The sequence below is a fragment of the Mus caroli genome, chromosome 2 (genome assembly GCF_900094665.2).
Source record: "Mus caroli chromosome 2, CAROLI_EIJ_v1.1, whole genome shotgun sequence".
NCBI classification, from domain to species: Eukaryota; Metazoa; Chordata; class Mammalia; order Rodentia; family Muridae; genus Mus; species Mus caroli.
The window spans coordinates 116,852,229-116,866,262 of NC_034571.1; positions in this window are offsets into that span (position 1 = coordinate 116,852,229).

The window sequence follows — 14,034 nt, forward strand, 5'->3', positions numbered from 1 at the left end:
AGGGGGGGAAACATTTGAAATGTAAATAAATAAAATAATATGTAAAAAGGGGAAGAACATTTTCCAAACTCATAACAAAAATCAGGGCTGGAGAGATGGCTCAGTTGTTAAAGGATAGGCTCACAACCAAAAACATAACAAAAAGCAAACTATTAAATACTTTCCCTGATGAATATAGACACAAAAGTTCCTGACCAAAATAATGCTTAGAAGATGAATTTTGGAACACATTAATTCCACACTTAGAAATTGAAGCTAAATCCTTATCTTTCACCTTGCAAAAATATTGATTTAGAGAGAACCAAAACTTTCATTAATTTAAAAACTGGAAACAAGGCAAGTACTAAAGGTAAGCACTGGAAAGGGTTTTAAAATAGAGATGCAGGGAAGCACTTCTTAGGATTCTGATAAAACAGAAAAGAGCCTAGTGATTGACAGCTAGGGCTGTATAGAATCACACAATGCAGGTGGTCTGCAGAGTGGGACGAGATCCATGCTATCAACACTTCAGATGAGGTTAATATCTGAAGTATATGGACTTGCAAAAACTAAACATCAAAAGGAAAAATAAAATACTACAATGGCCAGTCAACAAATAGTCCAATGATATGCAAAATGAGTTCTCAAAAGAAGAAACACAGATGTCCAAGACTTACTTTAGAAGGCATTTAATGTGCATGGCCATTCGGGAAATCAAATTAAACTTGCTTAGAGATCACATCTCACCTATGTCAGAATAATGATCATCTAGAAAACAAACAAATACAAATGATGACACTGCTGTTAGGAGAGAAATCAAGTATCACCATTACAGATGCTAGCAAGAAGGTTGGTCAAAACATTGACAATTGCACTACTCCACGATACAACTACACCACCCCAGAGTACATATTCAGAGGACTCCATAGCCTGCCACAGAGATAGTTGTGTGTCCATTATTTTAACTACATTTATTAACAGAGTCAGGAAAAGCATTCAGCCTATATGTTCTTCAGTGGAAACATGGATAATGAATATGTAGTATATATACACAAAGAAAATTTAATTACCTGTAAAATAAAAAGTATAAAAACTACAGGAAAATTGATGGTCCCAGAAAGTGTAGTTTGAGCAAAATAACTCAGATTCAGAAAGAAAATTTGTCGATTCTTTCTTGTATGCAAAGCATAGATCATAATGGCTGTCTAGATATAAATGGAACAAGCGTGAGTATGGACTATTAAAATTGGAAAGAAATATTGAAAAGAGAAGAAGGTGGTGAGGAAGACAGGGTGCTGTTAATGCAATGCACATAACCCCTTGATGGAGGTTACAGGCTGGGGCTGAGGATGTCAGGGACCTTAGGTGTAGCCCAGAGAAAAGAATGAAGGAGAATCAACAGCAGTTTTATTGAAAATGCCATATGGAACCTAATATTTTATATTCTAGGTCAATTTTCATTTTAAAATACATTAATGAGACAATACAAAACAATAAAATCAGTTTCATCCTAGACATTCCAGGTTAGTTCACTATATAAAAATCAAAAATACAATACACCATGTAAATAGTCTTAAGGGTAGAAACTATATAATCATCTCAATAGAGGCAATAAAGCATTTGTCTAATTTGAACATGAAAAATTCCAGAAACAATAGTAAAACATGGACCATACCTTAAAATAATAAAAGCTACATATGGCAAACCTCTAGGCAACATTATATTAAATGGAAAAAATAGACTTTTTTTCTAAAATCTGGGAAAACCCAACATGCCTACTCTATTATTATCCAAAATAGTGTATGAAGTTTCAGGTAAGAGGAAGATGTAAAATAGATACAAATAGGAAAGCAAGAAGCCAGGATTCTATATTTTAAAAACTCCGTGTACTCCACCAGAGCATCTTTACATTTGATAAACATTTTTGGTGAGGTTGCAGATTGGAAAAATAAACACACAAAATTCATTAGTTTTTCTATATAGCAATAATTAACTTACTGAAAATAAAATTATGGAAATATCCATTTATAATAGCTTACCAAAATAAAGCACCTGGGACTAAATCTAATCAAGGAAGTGGGGAAAACTATAAAATGAAAACCTTAAGAAACTAAAAGATTTTAAGTGATAACATTAGGTGAATGAAAGAGGTCTTATACTGCAGATTGGCAGGATTAACGTGAAAATTATGTATTGCCAATTGTAATCTACACATTCAATCCTATCTCTATCAAAATTCTAATGTCATTCTTCACGGAAATAGGAAAATATACTGGAATTCATATTGAAACACAAAAGATCATGAGAAGACAAAATAATCCTAAACAGAAGTAGCATTGCTGAGTTTGATTTCTAATGATATTACCAAGCCATAGTAAGAGAATTTTGTACCAGGTTTGAAAACAAGGGGAAGGAAGTGAGGGAGGGGAAAAAAAGAAGTGAGAGAGGGACAGAAGAAGAAAAGGATGGAGGGAGCAAGAGAAGATAGGAAAAAAAGATATGATAGAGGTTACAGAAACAAACCAATATGTCTCTAGCCACATAATAGTGTGTGTGTGTATATGTGTGTGTGTGTGTGTGTGTGTGTGAGAGAGAGAGAGAGAGAGAGAGAGAGAAAGAGAGAGAGAGAGAGAGAGAGACTGACTGTGTGAGTGACTGTGAGGGTGGCCCATGAAACTAAAACTGGAACCACACTAGGGGAGAATGAGGTTCTGAAGAACGAGAAGATTCTAAACTGTGATGTGAAGGCAGGAATGAGGCTACTGGAGGCAGAAGGGGACAATTGGGGCAACCGGAGAATGGAGCCAAAAGAAGGAAGGAAAATCTACAAAAACAAATTAAGTTTGATGTTGCTATAATGAAACTTCATACTCTGTAGCCTAATTAAAAATAAATAAAAAGGAAGAAGTGTCAGACAAAAACACGTGGGATTTTGTGCTAATAAAAGTATAATCACACAATTATTTAAGGTACAATATTTAATCTGTGACATTAACAATCATTGTTTGCCTTGAGAAAAATCCCATCAAAAAGGAAGTATGTTTTAACTGGAAAGATTCATTTTTATAAGCATTTTTTTCCTTTTGTCCCTGCTTTCTGTCTCCAGCCTGTACAACAGTAATGGTGGTTCCATACACATCAGAGGTGCAAGGCAGTTCAGAGATGTAGCTGGCAGCTTCATCCTGGCGACTGCACAATTTCACTAGTTGCAGCCAGTTGGTCTTCAACATTCCTGATAATGGAGATAGACTTGATCTTTGCTGTTAAATGCAGCCACTCCTAATTGAATGCTTATAGGTATGTCAACATATAGTAAAAGTAATAGGTGCTTGAGGGGTGGATGGGCATTTCTACTGAGAAGGCAGAATGAACGAAACAGCTTCCATTGATCAATAAATGTTGCTGTTCTGGGGATCTCTCAGTCGACTTTTTAGATGAAAAAGCAAAGCATCAAACATTCCTTGAAGAGCGATTCTCCAAGGCTCAGGCAGAATCAAAGACTTGGTGGTATGGACCATTATTTCTTATTAATTATTACTATTAGCATTCGTCTTTTAACATTTCACAGCACTTTGTCAGTTTCACAACACTTTTAGCAAAGTTGCCTCAATACTTCCACTCCCTTATATGATTAATAGATTTTAAGGACTTAATATGTACAAATCTTTGCAACAGGAATGACTGGAAGATACAACACAGTGTGCTATGACATCAGGCAAGGGCAAAAAAATGCATTGAGACATACTGAACAAGCACTCTGTATGGGACCTTGTCACACATACCAGTATTTTATCAAGAATTAACAACATTAGGAGACAGGTATGGTCTGGGTATACCTTCAGGCAGTGAGGTATCTAAAGTGCAAAGTGATTAGAAACTAGTTTCACTGAACTAGCAAGTACTCAAAGTCAGAAACTGCATAACTCACGTCTCCAAACATTGGATATCCAATGGGAAGACTGCTAGGGTCTATCAAACATGTAAAAATGACCACTTTACATATTTTATCTTTGGCATTTATGTATGTGTAATACCTAAGTTAACATGTATGTGGATCACATGTGGGTGAATATTCACATATGTCTACATGTATGTAGAAGCCTGGTTGTTGGGTATTTACTCAGTCACTCTCTTCCTAATATATTAAGGCCAGCTTTCTCATTGGTACACAGAGCCCTCACCTCCCTAGTCTATCTAGCCTGCTTAGTGGGGTCCCCCTGTGTTCACCTCTCATGATCTAGGACTCTACTTGGGCCACCTACTCTCCTGCTGTCTCAGCTCCAGTCCCCTTCCAGCAGGTGCTTTTGCCTGCAGAGACATCTCCACCAAGACACACATCTGTGAGGAGCTTTGTACTCTGTTTCTGTGGAAATGAAGTTGCAACCAATTTACTGACTTACATGACTGCTCTCCCCCAGACGTAAGGCCATATATATTAGCACCCATCCTTTCCTTTGCCTTTTTGGGCAGCCTGGTGCTAGAAATCCTAGAAGACATATCACAACACAGGCAGAATATTTCAGCTACTGATGGCCAGAAACTCTGTACTGCATTTAAGAGCCCGTGAATGAGGGTAAAGTCATTAAAAGGGGGAAAAGATACACTGGAATTCAACTCTTTGTCTGATGAACAGTAAGGTGCTGAACACTTTACAAGTCAATGAGAAATCCCCCAGTGATTGAGCATTTAGGGGCTCTGAGTCTAAACTTTATAGGAATCAACTCATTCTCTCTTTTCTGCTTTCTAAAGCAAAAGAGACAGCCACAGGCCAGTGGAGAATCAATAAATAAGTTTTTAATTTAGGTTCAGAAGTTCCAGCTATTACATTGTTAATAATATGATGCGAAACAAAGACAATTCAGGATCCCAAACATTACATAGAATAGTAAGTCATATTAAAAATTTATTAACTGACCATCTGCAGCTTGACTGGATGTGTTGTGTTTTACCTTGTTTAAAAATAATCACATTACATTTACTGTGTTTCAATATCAAGTACGTGGATCTCTCAAAGATCAAGGGAATCTGGAGGATACTGAGGAAGAGTTTATAAAAAAAAGGTTTATCAGTTTAAATATTCATCCTTTAACTTAAGGCAAGTATATTTTTGCAATCCAGTAGGTAATTTTAGCATGTATACTTAAAAAGGAGCTACATCTTACTTTATTTATTTTTTTAATTTTAGAATACTTAAATGAGCACATGACAGCTGATTTAGGTCTGGGGTTGAAGAGCCAATCTCTAGGGCCAGCACATGACTCAAATACAGCTTTATTCTGTTGACTGGAGACTGGTCTTATCTGACAACAGGCAATTTCTGCATTTCTAAACATTGGCAAGGAAATCCTACATATTGTAAACTGAAAGAAAATTTTAATTTCTGTATGCTTTAGACAGTATTCTTGGATAGCTGATATAAAAATTTAAATACTTGAATATTTGAATAAAAATTATTTGAATTTTTTTAAAGAAATAAAACAGCAACATCTAGATCAGAAGGATATTATGTAACTCTACACTGGGAGCCAATCCTTCGTTTGCCCTCAATAGCTGGTTGCCCCCGCTACTGAAAAGGACAATGTCTAATTGTTTGAGAAATCTTCTGATTCTTTGCCCCATGAGGATGTAAAGACACCAGAATTTGTTTCCTTTAGATGCTATGATAAATTACTATAAATTTATTTTGGGTTAGTCCTTGTTATGTGACAAAACGTTTGCTGGGGATATAAAATGCACCTATCTGCTCACCCCAGCTCATCCCAGCATGGGTAACATCTCACGAAGCTGGGAACTCAGGCACACTGCACAGTCTGCAGCCAGCTCAAGTCGGAGAGTGTCCTTCCAGGTGCCTCCGTGCATCTAAACCTCTACCAGGCATCTCCTCTTGGCTGAGGGCCTTCTTTGCACCTGGGCTCTGCTTAGTCTGGCAGAGAATGGCCTAGAGAATCTGGTTAGTATCAGGGAATTCTAGAATCTATTTTGTGGGAGGGGTGTTGCTTATCTCTTACTTAGGGTGCTTTCCTGAATGTTTTGATCTTGGAGGAGACTGCTATACAGCAGCCCTAGAAGCCATATCTCCAAAATCCCATTCACTGGGTAGAAACCAACATAGATCCCAGGATCTGTGTAAGAGACTCATTTTTCTATGCCTCTTCTGTCTCCTGGTGTCCTCTGTGACTGGCTGGCTTGTGGCTACATTGCAGTAATCCTTGCCTTCAAATACATTTTGCTCCTTTCTGTGTTAACTCTTCTCTTGACTCCCATTCTTGAAACCATGTGGTCTCATTTAGGATCCCCAAAAGCTAAGATAATCTCTCCATCTGAAGATTTTTAACAACATCTTCAAAGTCATGTGTCATCATAGGCCACATTTACAGGTTCCAGGGAAGTGGGACATGACTGTCTTTGGTGTCTGCAGCTCTGCCTATGACTTGAAGATTGCATTGCCAGAAGCCAGGTTTCCAGAAGTCAAAACTTTGCCTGGCAGTGGACTACATCAAAATCAGTTTAACAGAGGTGTGTCTCACAGATCATGAGGGACCTTGAATCCAAATCTGAAGGCTGAGTTTTTCCAACCAGACATTCTGAAATGCTAAGATGGATCATGAGTATCCCATGTTTTAAATGCAGGTGATAGTGCCCATGACATCACTGAGAGTTTGTAACCTGGTAGCAAATATCTGTGACCAATTTTGTCTCAATAGTCCACCCAGACTTCTGCTCAGTTTCTGGCAATGCAGCTAAATGTAGATGAGTACATATGGATTATATTGAAATATTTATTGCTTATTGAGTATAAGACATTGTGGTAAGGCATGTCCTGTGCTGGTTAAGACCAAGTAGATTGTTGGGAACTTGGTTCTTGCTGTAGTAATTGGTGGTTATTTTTTTGGTCCCTTCCACTTCTCCTGGTGTCATCTATAAAATATCTAATGAGCAGATTGCTTAGAGCAGTGCTGATTCGTGGATGGTCTCTGTAGGTTAATAAGCATGAAGTGTTGTTTGTTTCTAGGGAGAAACTTAAGTATTATGGTTTTCTGGGGGTGGATGGCTGGGGGGCAAAATAAAAACAAATAATTTTTATATATGAGTTAAGACAAATGGTGCAACAGAGATCTGATGTTTAAGAGATCATTGTTTTGTTTCTTAAAACCCTTAGTCAAAAGATTGAGACTAAAGAAGAGGTGTTTTTTTTTTTTTTGGTTTTTTTTTTTTTTTGTTTTTTTTTTTTTTTTTTTTGGTTTTTTGAGACAGGGTTTCTTGTGTAGCCCTGGCTGTCCTGGAGCTCACTCTGTAGACCAGGCTGGCCTCGAACTCAGAAATCCGCCTGTCTCTGCCTCCCGAGTGCTGGGAAGAAGAGGTTTTTTAAAAGTAATATTATTTTAAAGAGAGAAGAGTCTGGGTGGCTTTCTGTGGTGGTGGTACCAAAATGGTTTGTGGCTGGGCAGATGGACATTCAAGCACTGTGTAAAGAAAGGCCAGATTGGGCATGTGTGAGAGACTTAGTCTCTAAAGACTTAAGTCTCTAAAGAAAGCTTAAAAGTGTCACATTTAGTGATCACCAGTTATTAACCCCGCTAAACCTCATCATAGCATGAGAAATCACTCAGCCAAAGGTAAAACGTCCCTGGCTTTCTCCAGGACCTAGTGTTTGGGATTCAGCCAAGCATGCATTTGAACTCCTCATTTCAGTGTGGTATAAAATGACCAAAGTTTGTCATCATAATTGAAGGGCATTTAGGGGCATTTGTGAATATATACTATATCTTGAGGATTATACTAGAGTCTGCTGACAGAGTTATAACAGGGAGAGATGAAAATTTTCCTAGAGTCTTTGTGGCTGGACCGAGGAGGAGGGAGCCCTCAGAAAACAATTTCAAACTTTGCTGGAAAGAGAAAGAGTAAATAATAAGATATTTGTTTTAGAAGAATACATACATACATACATACATACATACATACATACATACATACTAGGATAATAGGAAATGACAAGCTAAGCAGGAACTTTAGAATGGCTTTTGCAAGTGGAACCAGCTGGCCTGATAGTCTCTACCAAGGCCAGTGACTGCTCAGTGATTGAAACCTGGGAATAAATACACCTCTCTAATATTAAAAGTAATGCATGGCTCAACAAAAAAATACATCTTCACACATTATACACAGCATATGTGACACCATCGCAGTGACACCATCAATCGGAGGACTTAGGTGGGCGTGTGGGAGATCCAAGCACCTACCAGTCTGAGTCCAGAGGTTCCCAGGAGGGCGGGGACCAGCGGGGGAAGTTGGAGTCGGGAGCGAGCGCAGAAGCACGTGGGCTGAGGGGGTGGGAGGACGCCGGGCGGCGGAGTAACCGGTGAAGTGTCAAAGAGGCAGGAGTGGAGGGCTGCGGGGGTGACAGGGTGTGGTCTGCCTGGAGTGGCGACGCGGGAGAGCGGGACAGAGGCCTGGGGCTGTGAATGGTGCCTCGGTGTGCCGAGTGCGTTGACAGCGCGCAGCTGAGCGGCTACTAGGGTGTCCCGGGCTCGCCAAGTGCCCAGCTCCAAGCTGTGGCAGCGACCTCGCGGGGGCCCCAAAACTGGACACCTACGAGTGAGAAACAAGAGGTGCTCAGCCTTCCTGGCAAGTAAGTGTTTCTCCTCTCCGCCACCCGCGCCTTTCGCTGCCCACTCGAGCTCCCGGAAAGCGCGCGGGGCTCGGCGGCGTCCAGGGATGCTCCCGCAGCGGGCGGAACCTGGGGATAGGAACCCAGGAGCTGGGCTGAAAACTAGAAAGAGGAGATGAGAACCAGGGAGCAGGGGATGGGACTAGGGAACAGGATTAGGACCAGGGAGCAGGAATGGACAGTGGGGAGAGGTGGCATGGACCCGCCCGAGGCCCCGCTGCTCACCCCGGCGAAGGCACAGTGGCAGGCTCTGATATTGCCCATCTTTTGTGTCTTACCGGATCCCAGAGCCCTGCCAGGCCGGGGGCGGGCCAGAGGAAGCCACTTTAAGGCTCCGAGCTCCACCTCTCTCCACCCCACAGCCCTGGGAATTTCGGTGCGGACCACAGGGCATCGGTGCGTTCCAGAGCCCGGGCCAGTGGGTGGTGTTGGCTGGACCACCCGGTATACCCCCTGGGCTTGTGTTCTTTTTAGGTACAGAGGCTCTAACTGGTGGGTGTTGGGAGGCAAGACTGACTTGGGAGCTGGGAGCGCCGAATCTGATGCAGGGAACCACCTGCTTTCAGGCTTTTCTTGGGGTCTGGAGGAGCAGGGTAGGGAACCAGAACCCAAGGCCCGGAGCGTCCCGCGCCCAGGCTTGAGCGCCCGCAAGCAGGTGCTCATTGGGTGGGTCCCTCCTCTGGCTCATTGTTCCCGGTGACTGTTCTGGGGCCGGGCTGGGCTACACAGACACAGCTCACAGGTTAATAAAAGTGGTGACTTGGAGGAGTGAGGGTCAGAGTGGACTTACCCATTTTGGAAAGGGACTTCTTGGTTCAGAGAGCGAGAGTAGTCAACAACAGAAACCATGCGTGAGTGCAAAACTTAGATCTGACTGATTCTGCCAGCCAGCATAGCGAATGGAGCTTCAGAAGCAGAATCTCCCTCTTGCACTGAAATTGTTTTCTGAATAATGAAGGTGGAGTTTTAAGCATTTTGGGCAACTGGCTATTTTCTCCAGCTAGCACCTGTTTCCTTAAAGGTTCTTGGGCGGGGTTTATATTCCCCCTACCCTCTCCAGCTCTCCCTTTATGGATGTGCAATCATTTTTGCACCTTCAAGTAGTAAGATTGCATGGTTCTGGGAGAGGAGTCTCCTTTAATAAACAAAGTGTAATTTCCTCGGTACATATGCCCACACAGTGGTTTAGAGTCCATGGCTCCCATTGATGTTAACATTTATGAATGTAAGTGGGCTCAGAGGCAGAGGCAGAGGGAACCTCTTCTCCCTCCTCTCCTTGGAGAGCCCCAGGACATCTTGAGCAAACCCTTTTACCCTTTTCTTTCGTGATAGCATACTTGTCCTTATTTGGCTTCCCCCCCAGTACTGAAATGACAATGATCTCACCTGTTCACCATGTCAGTGTATTAGTCCCTGAGCTAAGGATGCATTCCTGCCCCCTTTTTCTAATGTCCACATCCCTTAGCAAAAGATATTTAAATATTATTTCATGTAAGTACTGTATGCACACATGTTTATGCATACGCATTATGTATCTGTAGTTGGTTGTGATTATCAGTAGTTACTAAGAAACACCACTGTGCATCTCCCTGGATTTAATGTTGTGCCCGTGACCTGCTAAGTGCATTGTCTGCTGAAACCTGGAGTTCAGCCCAGGGAGAAATATCTCATGTGAACATCTCTCTGGATATAGCTTTTTTTTTTTTTTTTTTGCATTTGGAGGGAGAAGGGATAGGTGGAGCAGTGTGGGTGTTGCTTAATGTACAAAAGCTGTATGTCTGATTCTAAGACTGCAAGTGTGAATTAGGTAGGTGAATGGTAAATAGCACTGGAAACCTGCGCAGGCGTCTCAGGCCTCAGACACCCACGCGAAGTTTGGTGTGTTCTCCTTCTCTCATTCCTATCACTTTTGATGTTTATATCCTTCATGCTTTTCATCATAACGTTGCTTTCCTTGTGCTTTTCATATTTCAAAGGAACTTCTCCTAGAGCCTACTGTTAAACCTTATTTTCACCATGATGCTCTTTGGGTGCACTGAATTATTATTATTTTTTTCTTTTGCCTGTTTTCTCACTGTGTCCAAGTTATTGTGGCACAAATGAGCAATGAATCAGTGAAGTTCTAATGAAGATTAAGACATGAAAGTTATCCACAGCTATGTTTAAGCCGAGTACTCATTTAACCACCTCCCCACATGACCAATTTCAGCTGGTAGCTTGTTCGTCTTCCAAAGTCTCCAGACTCTAAATTCTTCCCCAGATTGATGACTACACTAAATCTCGATTGTAAAAGAACAGAACTTAATTATTTGGGTCTCATTTATCAGTCAGCAATGTTTAGCATTGCCCAAAGAATTCTTTCATGGAAATATGCCTGACTTTAAAGTGTGTTGGGAAAGGTCCCTTTCAAATGTGTTTCTTCATGAGGGAAAAATGAAGTCCTTGGAAAGCCATAATTTCTCTGCTCTGAGGCCCCGTAGCCATTTGTATTTATTGAGTTTTCCCTTCCACGGGAAGAAAGGGCCATTGTTTTGTTGTCTAGGAGCTGAAGGAAGATAGAAAGTGAGAAAAGAAAAGAAGCAGTGAAAATGCTATTTCCTCTTTCAGAGGGAGAAAGTGTTATTTGAGTAAATACTGCTTGTTTTCTTAAAGGTTTACTAAATCCATGTTAAGGGCCATTCAGAAGTTTTTGGTATAGAAATGTTATTACTAAAATTTTGTGAGCAGTTTCTATACATGAAACCTGTACTTTTAAAGCCAATCTAGGGGTATTTTTCATCATTCTATACATCATGAAATGTTACTGAATCATCATTGTCAAAACACTGGAATTTCATCAAATATATATTGGAGTGCTCTGTTCTTCCCCAAGTGCTTTCATTGTAATAGCCTGTCCGTGGAGACTCAAAAGAACATCACTGATGTCATGGTGTGCTTTGCATCTTAAAATAGCAGCTAGTGAATTACAAACATTCATTACTCTACACCACTTGCTGTAATTCCTCAGGACCCTCAAAGAGAGAATTATTTGTATTCTAGACACTCAAGTCTTCACTGTGTCAGTGTTCAAAATAAATAGCCTTTCAGATCAATACCTGTTAAACCTGAGTCTTTTGATATGTTCCTTCTGTGTCATAAATGCATGTTAAATATGCTTCACATAGCCTGGTGAAGGAACATACTGTTGGGAACTTGGTGCCCAGGAGGTTGGAGAAGGAAGATGAGTAACTTCCATTAAAAGTTGAGTCAGAACTTAGCAAGTGGAAAGATGAGCTTCCCTTTCTGGGTGGAGCGCACTGGGCGCACTGAAGATCATCTGTGTTCACAGAGTTCAAGCCCATGTCATCTGGCTTCTCCAGACTCCACTCTCATAAGCAGGAGCCCTACTGTGTGCATTTGAATGCTGGCCTTGGCTTTCCATAGTATCAAAGCTCTTTGTTTCCTTAGTCTGTTTTGGGAGGACTGCTGCTCCATTTATGGAAAAATTGAAATAGGGCAAAAAATGTTTCCAGAAATTTTAGCAAAAACTTTGGTTTTATTCCATGACTGCTCAATAAGTGTTCACTAAACAGGGGATGCTTGATACTTAATTTGCTTGAGTTAGATGAAACATGAAATGTTGGTCAAATGACTAAGTTAGGATAATTAAAATAGAACTTTTAGTTTCCTTTGGCATAAACTAACTTGAAGAAAATGTTATTGAGTTAAGTGTTGAATCTAAAAATCAACAATGGTTTGCTTATATTTCTTTTAAGAGCAAGATCAACTTAATTAATGAGAAGGAAATCATTTATGATTATAAAGACTAAGACAGCCAATTAAATAGCTTATGTATATATTACCTAGCCTTTTTGAGGAAAATGCATTTACAAGGAAGGGGTGTAAACTTCTGAGGAGGCTCAGAGACAAACATTGTAATCTACAATGCTGCTCCTTTCTCCTCGTCCTTGTCTTATTCTGCTTATCCACTCACTTTTCCTGTCAGTATGTATAATTTTGTTTTTGATTCTGGAATGAGAGGGATCATCAAAGTAGAAGGGAGTTTTTAGAAACAGAATATAATAAATAGGCCTAAAAGGAGGATTAACAGTGATGGGCCAGTAGGCAAACCAAGGGATGCACTCTTGATTCTGAGGAAGTCTGACTTCAAGGCAGTTTTATATAAAGATGTGACAGACAGCCAACAATAGAGTCAACTGATGCCTACATCTGTGGCCTTTAAATGAAAACCCAAGCCCTATTCTTAATGACACTTAGCACACACTTCTAGTCAGTCATTCTCACAGCAAGGCTTAAGCAGCACAGCAAAGCAAGCACATTTTCCATTGGAAGGAATTCCCCTCAGTGTACTTATAGCTCAAATACACTGTACATGGGAGGCAAAATAGCAATGTTGGTGATTGTCTATGATGCCATGGGACTAAAAATTCAAACTAACTAACTTTCTCTCTCTCTCTCTCTCTCTCTCTCTCTCTCTCTCTCTTTCTTTCTTTCACAAAAAAAAATTATTTTACGTGTATGAGTGTTTTACCTGTCTCAATGTGTGTGCACTACATGTGTGTAGTGCCTGAGGGGGAATCCTAGAATTGGAGTCAAAGACAGTTGTGAGCCTCCTGTGGGTGGTAATTGAACCTAATCCTGTCTCTGGAAGAACAACCTACACTGTTATCCTCAGCCACTTCTCCATCTCCTCAGACTTCTCTTCTTGCTTTCTCTTCCCTCCTCACATTTTTCTTCCTTCCCTCCTCCCTCCTCCATCTTTCTCTTCTCCATCCTCCCTCCTTCTCTTCTCCATCCTCCCTCCTTCCCTCCTCTGTCTTCCCTCCTTCTCTTCTCCATCCTCCCTCCTTCTCTTTTCCATCTTCCCTCCTTCCCCCTCTCTCCTTCCTCCTCCATCCTCCCTCCTTCTCTTCTACCTGCTTCCTCCCTTCACTCGTTGGCTTTTCTACTAGCTACATTGCAGGGCACTGATTGGTAGGTGTGGCCATTCCAGTAGCAAGCTTAGCCCACCAGGCTGGCAGCTTTTGAAATTTCTGTCCATGTAAATACAGTATTTGTTCTAAGTACTGCCCTTAAGTACAGTAGTTAAGTTTAAGTGCCCACTGGTTGTTTGCCTTTGTACTGGAATCAACTACCATTTTCAGCTTTTAAAGAGACCACCCACAAAAGTGTTCCCTTTAACTATAGAAAATCTGATAGGAGGGCGGAGAAAGGAAGGGAAGAAAAATAAACTTGACAAAAATTCATTGACCCAGGGTGACATGTTTGCAGCTAAGGCCACAAAGGGATTAAAGTCCCAAATCTAAGCAGCTGCCACTCCACTCTTTGGTGGACATGAGTGACTTTATCCTCAGACATCTCAATTGGAGTTAATGTTAAATTAATTT